Here is a 10,350-nt window from a genome sequence, read left to right as displayed (position 1 = left end):
CTGCAACAAAATAATAGCCAAGCATTGTGGTGGGCACCTGTGGTCCCGGCTGCTCAGGAGGCTGAGGCAAGAGAATCGCCTGGAGGTTGCTGTGAGCTGTGTGATGCCATGGCACTCCACCAAGGGCAACAGAATAAGACTCTCTCTCTACAAAAAAAAAAAAAGAGGTATCATCTCAGAAAATAGCTAAAGTAGGCTGGGTTCAGTGGCTCACACCTGTAATCCTAGCACTCTGGGAGGCCGAAGTGGGTGAATTACCTGAGCTCAGGAATTAGAGACCAGCCTGAGCAAGAGTGAGTGAGATTCCGTCTCTAAAAAATAACTGGGTATTGTGGAGGGTGCCTACAGTCCTAGCTACTCAGGAGACTCAGGACTGCTTGAGCCCAAGAGTTTGAGGTTGCTGTAAGGATGAAGACCACAGGACTCTGGCTCAGCACCTGTGGCTCAAGCAGCTAAGGCGCCAGCCACATGCACTTGAGTTGGCGGGTTCGAATCCAGCCTGGGCCTGCCAAACAACAATGACGGCTGCAACCAAAAAGCTGGGCGTTGTGGTGGACGCCTGTAGTCCCAGCTACTTGGGAGGCTGAGGCAGGAGACTCACTTGAGCCCAGGAGTTGGAGGTTACTGTGAGCTGTGATGCCACAGCACTCTACCCAAGGCAACAGCTTGAGGCTCTGTCTCAAAAAAAAAAGAACAGTGGTTAAACACATGATCAGTAGAATGTCACAGCATTCTACTAAGGGTGACAAAGTGAGACTCTGTCTCAAAACAAAATAATAACTCTTTTTGAGAATTTACCCTTGCTAGGCATTTTTTTTTTCAAGACAGAGTCTCACTATGTCGCCCTTGGTAGAATGCCGTGGCATCACAGCTCACAGCAAACTCAAACTCTTGGGCTTAAGCAATTCTCTTGCCTCAGCCTCCCAAGTAGCTGGGACTACAAGCACCCACCACAAAGCCTGGCTATTTTTTTGTTGCAGTTGTTTAGCTGGCCCAGGCTGGGTTCAAACCCACCACCTTCAGTGTATAGGGCTGGCATTGCAACTACTGTGCTATGGGCACCGAGACAGTTAGGCATGTTTTATTTGTTTGTTTTGTTTTTGAGACAGAGTCTCACTATGTCACCCTTGGTAAACTGCTGTAGCAGTCTCACAGCAACCTCCAACTCTTGGGCCTAAGTGATTCTCTTGCCTCAGCCTCCCAAGTAGCTGGGACTACAGGCACCTGCCACAATGCCCAGCTATTTTTTGTTACAGATGTCATTATTGTTTAGCTTGCCTGGGCCAGGTTTGAACCTGCCATCCTCGGTGTATGTGGCTGGAGCCATAATCACTGTGCTACAGGCGCCAAGCCATAGGCATGTTTTAAATACAACACACCCTCTACCTCATTTAATACTCACATGAGGTAGAAACCACACATCATCCCCATTTCAAAAATGAGGACAGAGGTCAGAGATTAAGCAATTTGCCCAAGAACACAAAGCTAGTGTCAGAAAATCCAAATAGCTCAGCATTTTACCCCTAGAGATCATGTGTTTAACCACTGTTCTTTGCAATTAAATAATTTAAACTTCTTAAAATTCATAAAATACAGGGGTACAAGTGAATCTTTCTAAGAGTAGAATGTGAACGTTTTAAAACAATAACCGAGAAAATGACATGAAGGCTCTGTTGACCAGTTTGATGGAAGTATTTCGGATTGCATGTGAAAACCCCACACTGTACCCCAAGAGTGCATTAATGTACATAGTTACCATTCAATAAAAAAAATAAATAAATAAAAATAAACACTCCCAGTACTCAAAAAAAAACAAATCATAAAATAAAATTATGCTTACTCAAGTTCACTTTTTTTTTTTTTGAGACAGAGTCTCACTTTATCGCCCTCAGTAGAGTACTGTGGCATCGTCACAGCTCACAGCAACGTCCAACTCCTGGGCTTAGGCGATTCTCCTGCCTCAGCCTCCGAAGTAGCTAGGACTACAGGCGCCCGCCACAATGCCTGGCTATTTTTTGTTGCAGTTTGGCTGGGGCCAGGTTAGAACCCACCACCCTCAATATATGGGGCTGGCGCCCTACCCACTGAGCTACAGGCACCGCCCATCAAGTTCACTTTTCAAACAAGAGTAGCTCAGTTGGGTAGGGTGCCGACCTCATACACTGAGGCTGGTGGATTCAAACCCAGCCCAGGCCAGATGAAACAATGACAACTGCAACAAAAGAAATAGCTGGACGTTGTGGTGGGTGCTTGTAGTCCCAGCTACTTGGGAGGCTGAGGCAGGAGAATTGCTTAAGCCCAAGAGTTTGAGGTTGCTGTGAGATATGACGCCACTGCACTCTACCAAGGGCAACATAGTGAGACTGTCTCAAAATAAATAAATAAATAAAATGTAGTTCACTGTGCTTACATCACTTTCAAATCCCTCACATAATTGTCTTAACACCACAAACATCAGTAACCTCAACAGACTAACAAAACTTTATTTTAAAATCTTCAGGTGACTGGATGTGGTGGCTCACACCTATAATCTCAGCAGTTTGGAAGCAGTGGTTCTCAACCTTCCTAATGCTATGGCTCTTTCAACAACACTATAAGATCTGCCTTAATGGCAGACATTAAGCTGAGATGGACAATTTAAATTTTCTTTAAAAAATATGCCTAAATTCAGAAATTCTTCATTAACAATCAAAAAAGCCTATCAGTTTATCTACCAAAAAAGCCATCTTATTCACATAACAAATCTAATTAACAAAAAGCAGGCAACCCCAACAATTTCTGTAGCACAAGCTGTTTTTTAAATCATCTATTTGAACCTCAGAACTTGCCTTCCCAGGTAACAGTGATCAATGTTCTAGGTTTCCAAGCAGGCCCACAAAAGCCTAGAGGTCCATAAAGTTAGTTACAAAAGTAAAACAAAACACAGAACCTACATGGTAATGTTTCTATGAGAAGACTCATTTAGCATTCTAATTTAGAACAGTAAAGTACCCCTGCCCTTCTCAGCTCTAGAAATAGGAAAAGCAAATACCCTCTTCCCAACAGGGAATCTGAGCTTCCTTAGGACCACAGGCCTTGGCTACTAAGACCAAGGCAGAGCAGGAGGAAAGGCATGAATCAGGGCTTAAAGGCCAGTGGGGCAGGAAAATCAGGGATGAAGAAGGCAAGATCTACCATGAAGGCTATGTTAACCAGTTTGATGAAAATATTTCAAATTGCATATAAAACCAGCACACTGTACCCCATGATTGCATAAATGTACACAGCTATAATTTAATTTAAAAAAAAAAAGAAAGCAAGATCTGGCTGGGCGCCCATAGCTCAATGGTTAGAGCACCAGCCCCGTGCACCAGGGATGGTGGGTTCGAACCTGGCCAGGGCCTACTAAACAAAACAAAACAGGGGGGAGGGTAATATCTTCTTGAGAGAAAAGGATGGAAAGTGAGATGGCACCTAAAAGAGCAAGGAAAATGTGTGGGGGAGGGCAGAGGAGTTGCTAAAGAAGATGAAAGAACAGTGCCTATTCCTGCAGCATTCTGGCTTTTACAAACTTCCCTCCATGATGCTTAAGGAGAGAGAAGATGACGACAAAGAAACTGTGGAAGGTTTTTGACACTGCCTCCCTCACTCTCGCTGTTCTCATTCTCCTTTTCAAGACAGAATGGAGTGGGTCAAAGGGTTTTTTCTGCATCCCTCTTGACCTCCTAGAGCAGTGATTTCAACTGAACTGCCGTGGCACACTGGTGTACTATGAGAGGATATTAGGTGACCCCGAAAAATTTAAGATCGTTATTTTTTAAAGAAGTTCAAAGCACAGTAAGTATATTTTTTTTTACTTTTTTGGAGACACAGCCTCAAGCTGTCGCCCTGGGTAGATACTGTCGCATTACAGCTCACAGCAACCTCCAACTCCTGGGTTCAAGCGATTCTCCTGCCTCCGCCTCCCAAGTAGCTGGGACTATACAGGCGCCTGCCACAACGCCTGGCTATTTTTGGTTGCACCATCATTGTTGTTTGGCAGGCCCAGGCTGGATTCGATCCCGCCAGCTCCGGTGTATGTGGCTGGTGCCCTTGCCACTTGAGCCACAGGCGCCAAGCCTTTACTCTTTTTTTTAATCAACATAATTTAACTGTGTCGTGGAAGTTTAACTATAGGTTCAAGTGTACCATGAGATTAAAAAAGGTTGAAAAACACTATCCTTGGCTGGGTGCCCCTAGCTCAGTGGTTAGGGCACCAGCCACATGCACCAGGGCTGGTGGGTTCGAACCCAGCCCAGGCCTGCTAAAAAAAAAAAAGAGGTTGAAGCGCCAGCCACACACACAGAGGCGGGCGGGTTGAATCCAGCCTGGGCCAGCTAAATAACAAAGCCAACTGCAACAAAAAATAGCCAGGTGTTGTGGCAAGCACCTGTAATCCCAGCTACTTGGGAGGCTGAGGCATGAGAATCACTTAAGCCCAAGAGTTTGAGGTTGCTGTGAGCTGTGACTCTACCTAGGGCAACATAATGAGACTGTCTAAAAAAAAAAAAAAAGTAGCCGTGTGCTGCAGCAGGCACCTGTAATCCCAGTTACTTGGAAGCCTGGTTGCTGTGAGCTGTGATGTCACAGCACTCTACCCAGGGCGACAGCTGGAGGCTCAAAAAAAAAAAAGAAAAAGAAAGAAAGAAAGAAAAATACTATCCTAGAGCAAAGAAATTCAAGAAAGTGGAATGAACTTAGAAGAGTTTTGGTGCCCTCCTTGTAAGTGTCCAACTGAGAACAAAGGAAAGGCTCCAGATAATGGCAGAACAGCATCAGTGGAAGGAAAGGAAGGAGAGAAATTGGAAGCAGGGTGGGAAGCAGAATATTGCAAAGGCGGACAAATAAGTAGAAATGTCAATGAATTAAACTATAATAACTTATTTAGGATTAATCTGTTTGACAGTTCCAAATGTTTCATCAGGTTCATTTCACTTTCAGACAAAATCTGTGGCCATGGTATTAATTAAAGGTTTAGTATACAGAAGGTATGAAAATAAACTTTGAAATACTTGATATAATTTCCTGGGGTTTTTTTGCAAGCATGAAATGAGGTTTATTGAGGAAGAGAAAAATAGGTTTACAGAGCAAGACCAAGACAGAGGCTTAGAGAGCATGACATGTTCACCACAGCCAGCAAACAGTCCCCTTGCCTCAACAAAATGGCCAATTTCCTGGTGTTTTTATCTTTATATAGTGGCAATATAAATCATTTCAGAAAGGCTTTTTCTGGTAAACACTTGGCTACATTATCATTTGTCAATTTTTTCACCCTAATAGCACAAATACCATCAGTGATTACCTTCATAAAGAAGTATATTTGAATCTCTCTTGGGAGTACAACCATAATCAAAAACTTGCTTGTTCAGACCAAAGCCTGCCCTTCAAGACTCTAAGGTACTATTTAAAACACAGTCCCACAAGCCTTATAATATACACACATGTTGATGTATACTGAGGAACACCAGACTTCTTTTTCCATTCCCATGAACATATGACTACTTAACTGGAGACCGCCCCCCAAAACAATTTACTTCTTAAAAGATGGAACCCAAAATCCCAAATTTGATAATAACTTTCTAGAACTTTCAGCTAGAAATAATTAGACAGGTAAGCCTGACCAAACGACCTGCTAGAGGATGAATGCCAGGCATTTCACATCTTTTTTTTCCTGATTTCTGCAGTTGTTTCCTGATTTCTCCAGTTGAACTCTATCCAGATGTAGAGTCTTTCTCCTGAGCAGAGGGAAGGGCCAGGATGGCAGACTCAGTAGTACATCAGAGATGAACAGCAGAGACCAGTGGGAGACAAAAATGACTACTGGAAAGATGTATACTAACACCTCAGATACTGCCTGGGAATCTATGAAGGTCTTTTAAGTCTCCAGCCCCACAGGAGATTATGCTGGATCCCACAATAACTGCTGTATTTTATAAAAACCATTAACTGGGTCCAAAACCTTCATACCAAATTAAAGGGAAGGAAACAGGGTCAGCTGTCAAATATGCTGGAAAAGTTTATGTGTATACCTCCAAGCTCTGATAAAAATAGTTGCCATTTTAATAATGTAATTTGAAGTATATTCAGGACTAAAACAAACAAAATATTTGATCTTTGAAATGTCTTTGGCATGCTGAAACAGGAGGCAAAATTACTGAAAACATTTGTATTTCAGACAGTTCACTACTGGATCAGCAGACTTCTGCTCAATTGTTAGCTCTGGCTAGAAAATGTACACATGTGAAAAGAAAAAAAATTGAGATATCTTGAGCCAAGCACGCTGAAAGCTTTCAATATAACCAACAGAACTGAAAGGTTTCTTTGTAAGAAATATGTTCATTTTCATAGAATTTTTATCAGTCAGCACATAAACTTATGCAGAGTATGGTAGAAAGAACACATGCTGTAGAATCAAACAAGCCTGAGTTTGACTTCCACCTCTGCAATTTACCAGCTCTAAAACCTCAGGGAAGTTACTGAAGAATACTAGAGGTTAGTGTTGTTACCTGTGTGATAGGAATAACGTTATTTTTAGCACAGGGAAGCTATGAGAATTAAATGCAAACACACGTTACCCACCAAGCCCAGTGCCCGTATATAATCAATGTTAGCGCTGTTTGCTCCACTACAAAGTGTGCACAGTATGGTATCTATAATTAAGGAGAAGAGAGTTTCAAATAAACATATGAAAGAAAGTTCAGGGCGACTGAACATAGATCATGTTCTGCAGATGTAAAGATAAAAATCATGTTTAATATTTACCGTCACTGAAGTCTCACTTTTCCTTGACTAAGCAAGCTAGTTGTAAGCAAAAGGGGGGGAGATCCCTAAAGTGGTAAAAATTCACACCATATGCTGATTTAAGTTACGTATATGAATATGCTTGCATTCTCCCAGTGTTGATGAAAAGCCACCATCACAAAACTTAACATGGTGATAATGCATTTATAACTTAACACTGTGCAAAATTAAACTTTTATTTCAAAAACCCTTTCGTGATCAAAAGGCTTTTCTTTTTACACATGTTCTCAGACACTACTGCAAATCGTCTCTAAAATAAAGAAAAAAGTAAATTCTCTTATCCTTCCAAAATGAAAAAGTGTGCAAAGGAAATACAGTTTCTCAAATTGGTCCCCCTCAATTGATTCTTGTTCTCTAACAAACCATAAATAAATACATGCCAAAATTACTGTCTAACGAACGTCACGAAGAACACATCGAACTGACAAGCCCTGTCTGGACCAAAAGTGGCAAGTTTTCTTAAAGAATTTAAATAAGTTATGTTTTAGTAAAGACAAAAATGCTAACACATCAACAGTTCAAACTTTTGGTTTTATATGCCGCTTACTTTATACTGCACCTTGACCCCAGACCTCAAATACTGCTTTTACACATCTTATGAGCTTGCACACGGTAAGTAAACTATAATACTCCAACTGGGAATAACTAATTTGTTGTTGGACCTTAGGGGACTTATGTGATCTTTTAAATGAATGTAGACAATGTTTCCTCACTCAACACAAACAACAGAGTGGCTCCACAAACCTCTTCTACAACAATTATTACTGTATCACTACTAACCTCCCCGTCTCTCAACACGCTCAACAGCCCCAACCTTGGTGCTGCTAGTTCTCATCCCCAAACACCTTCCTGAGCTTGTAAAGCCAGTCCACATGTTCACTCTTCGCAATGACCAGAGCTCAGAGTAAGGGCATCATCCCCAGCGTTGCGGGGGGGCGAAAGCCAACCAAGACACCACCCCGCCCCGGCCACTCCCTCTCCTCTCGGCCTCCCAGGGCGTCCAGGGCGGGCGTGGACGCGCCAGGCCCTGCGCAGACCTCCAGCAGCCCCGTAGCTCTCAGTGTCCGCCGCAGCTCCAAGCCGAGCCGAACCCACGGGACATCTGCAGTAGCTCACACACCCACCGTCCCAAGTGCAGGGTCACCGGGGCGAACCCAGGGGCGACTCCGACGTCCTGACCCAGGCAGGTGCGGGTCCTTCTCACGGACACTCACCCGGCAGTTGCTGCTCTCCGTCCGCCGCCGCCACCTAGTACTCACGCCCGTCGCCTGCTCCCGCGGGGGGTCCGGGCCGGCGCCGCTTCCCTGCCCGACCCCCCCCCCTCGGGTGCGCGCCGGGCGGGACCCGAATCCGGTGTGAGGAGGAGCCGCCGCCGCCGCCGCCGCCGCGCCGCCGCCCCCTTCCCTCCCTCCTTCTTCAGTGCGTCCCTCCCACCGAGGCCCGCCTCGTATTTCCTGGATCCGGTCTGGGCGAGAGCTTGGCAAGCAAACTCCGGCTTCAGGGTTTCAGCCCGGCGCCGGCGCTCGCCAGGTACAAAAATGGCGTCACCGGGGACTGCCGAGGGCAATCTCGCGATGCTCCCCCCACGGGAACAGGAGGGCGGGCGTTCACAGGAAAGGTGATAAAATAGGGTAGCCTCAGCAACGCCCCATATCGGAAATGGGCAGTACCAGTTACGAGAAAATTTTCTGCGCCTGCGCGCTCCGGGGATGACGCATGCCCAGAACAACTTCTCACGTAGGACCCGGTTTTCCAGGTTTGAAAGTGTTTGCTCTAGAGAAGCAGGGCGGAGGAGTTGGGAGTGAAACTCGGTAAAGGGCTTGGCAAGACCAGGTGTCAAAGTGATAAGCGTCCCTTAAGGCTTGGTCATCCCTCAGGAACCTGAACGGCCAACACACTTTTGCGTTCCCAGGAGTCCGCCAATCCTTTGCGTGTCTTGCCTGCACTGCCAGAGAGTTTTCTTTGCGAAGCCTCAGCTACCCCTTTTAATCCTGTTGTTTCGCATTACTCACAGGTGGCAGACGCAATCCAGTTTCTCACATCACCATCTAACTTTCATTTTGGTGCTACATGAGACTTCCACATCCTATAGTAATAAATTCCCTTTCCAGTTTTATTTTTCTTCGCTCATTCATTCATCCATTCAAATTATTATTCAATTTCCTATGTGCCAGATACTAAGGAAACTGATACGTTCTTTCTTCAGGGAAGCTGTTAGCCTGGGATGGAGATAGATGAGAAAAAACAATGACAGTTTAGCACAGTAAGTTCTATGATAGAAATGAGTACAGAGAGGAATGACAAATATGGGGAAGACGATGTCATGAAATATTTCAAAGAGAAATTCTTGAAAGGCGCTTCACAGACATAGGATTTAGTCCAATGAATCAGGATGTTATCTGGAAACAAACCACTCCTATTATTTCAACCGAGAGAATTTAAGATAAAAAATCAATTATTAGATAACTGAAAATGCTAGAAAATAATTAATGTATCACAGAAGTAGTGACTACAGGAAGCAGTTACTATGCCAAAAGCTTGAAAGAGGAAGGGTAGAGGTTGGGATTATTCATACAATCAGTTATTTAGATAGACAATTTAGACATTGGAGGGGTGGGTCCTTATGGAGGTAAAACTGGAAACTTTGAGAAGGGAGTGGCATCCACTGCTGCACAAAGTGCTTCATAAGCTGGTGTAGGAAAACTAGAAACTGGATGCCTACTGCTGCTCTGGCAAGAAAGTGCCCTTTTCCCTGGGAGCTTCCAATTTCCCTCTATCCTGGGGATGAGAACGTGACATATGGACTACAGCTAAACATGATCCACATCTTGAAGCAGAGCAGATCCATCATCAAAAGCCACTCATTTTGGAAGCTGGTCAGAAAGGGGGCCATTCACTCCTGTCACACCACATAGTTGGCACCACTGTGCTAAAACATTTGTAGGAAGCCTGTTTCAGGTTCAGGGTCTTGTACAAAGCAAAGCAGACCCAGCCAACTTGCAACCCATGAGTGGGAAATAAATGCTTATTGTAGTATAGCATTGAGACATTTTTTTTTTGTCAGATCTGAAAATGTCTTTATTTTTTTTAGAAACTGGATTCCAGGAAGGTTAAAAAGCAATACCAGAGTGTATAGATGCAGAATTGGATGTAGTCATTCAAAGCATTCAAGTAAGAATATGGCAATATAAATGTCCAAAAAGCATCTCTTAGGTGTTCAAAACAAAATGTTTAAGTCATTCCTAACTAATTTGAGCTTTACAGCATTTCCTAGACAGAAGGTAAAACAGTTAACATTTGAAAAGTCCTGAAAGCTTTTTCCTTGGTTAATTACATTAGACCGTTTGCCTTTGATCAAATTCCTTCTTTTTTAACATGAATAAAAAGTATTACATAGGTCCACGGTTAAAAGAGACAACATGTTGCAAATTAATTCTGGTATAATGTATTCCAACAAAGCTTAGAAAATAAAGATGTTGAGGTGGCTTTGGACTAAGTTTAATAGTCATCTCCTCTGCTGACAACTTCTTT

General features: G+C 43.7%; 1 protein-coding gene across 1 annotated transcript in view; it reads right to left on the bottom strand.

Annotated features, from left to right (window-relative positions):
* Positions 1-8,116, bottom strand: part of TAB3 (TGF-beta activated kinase 1 and MAP3K7 binding protein 3) — an 82,329-nt gene extending 74,213 nt beyond the window's left edge. Inside the window, exon 1 of the mRNA XM_003793738.2 lies at positions 8,034-8,116. The gene's annotated coding sequence lies outside the window, so the exon portion shown is untranslated. The remainder of the gene's footprint in view (positions 1-8,033) is intronic.
* Positions 8,117-10,350: the final 2,234 nt, after the last annotated feature.

This window comes from Otolemur garnettii, unplaced genomic scaffold (assembly GCF_000181295.1).
Source record: "Otolemur garnettii isolate 467f Iridium unplaced genomic scaffold, OtoGar3 scaffold00072, whole genome shotgun sequence".
NCBI lineage: Eukaryota > Metazoa > Chordata > Mammalia > Primates > Galagidae > Otolemur > Otolemur garnettii.
Note: the sequence above shows the minus strand (reverse complement) of the source record. Positions and strands in the feature narration are given on the sequence as shown.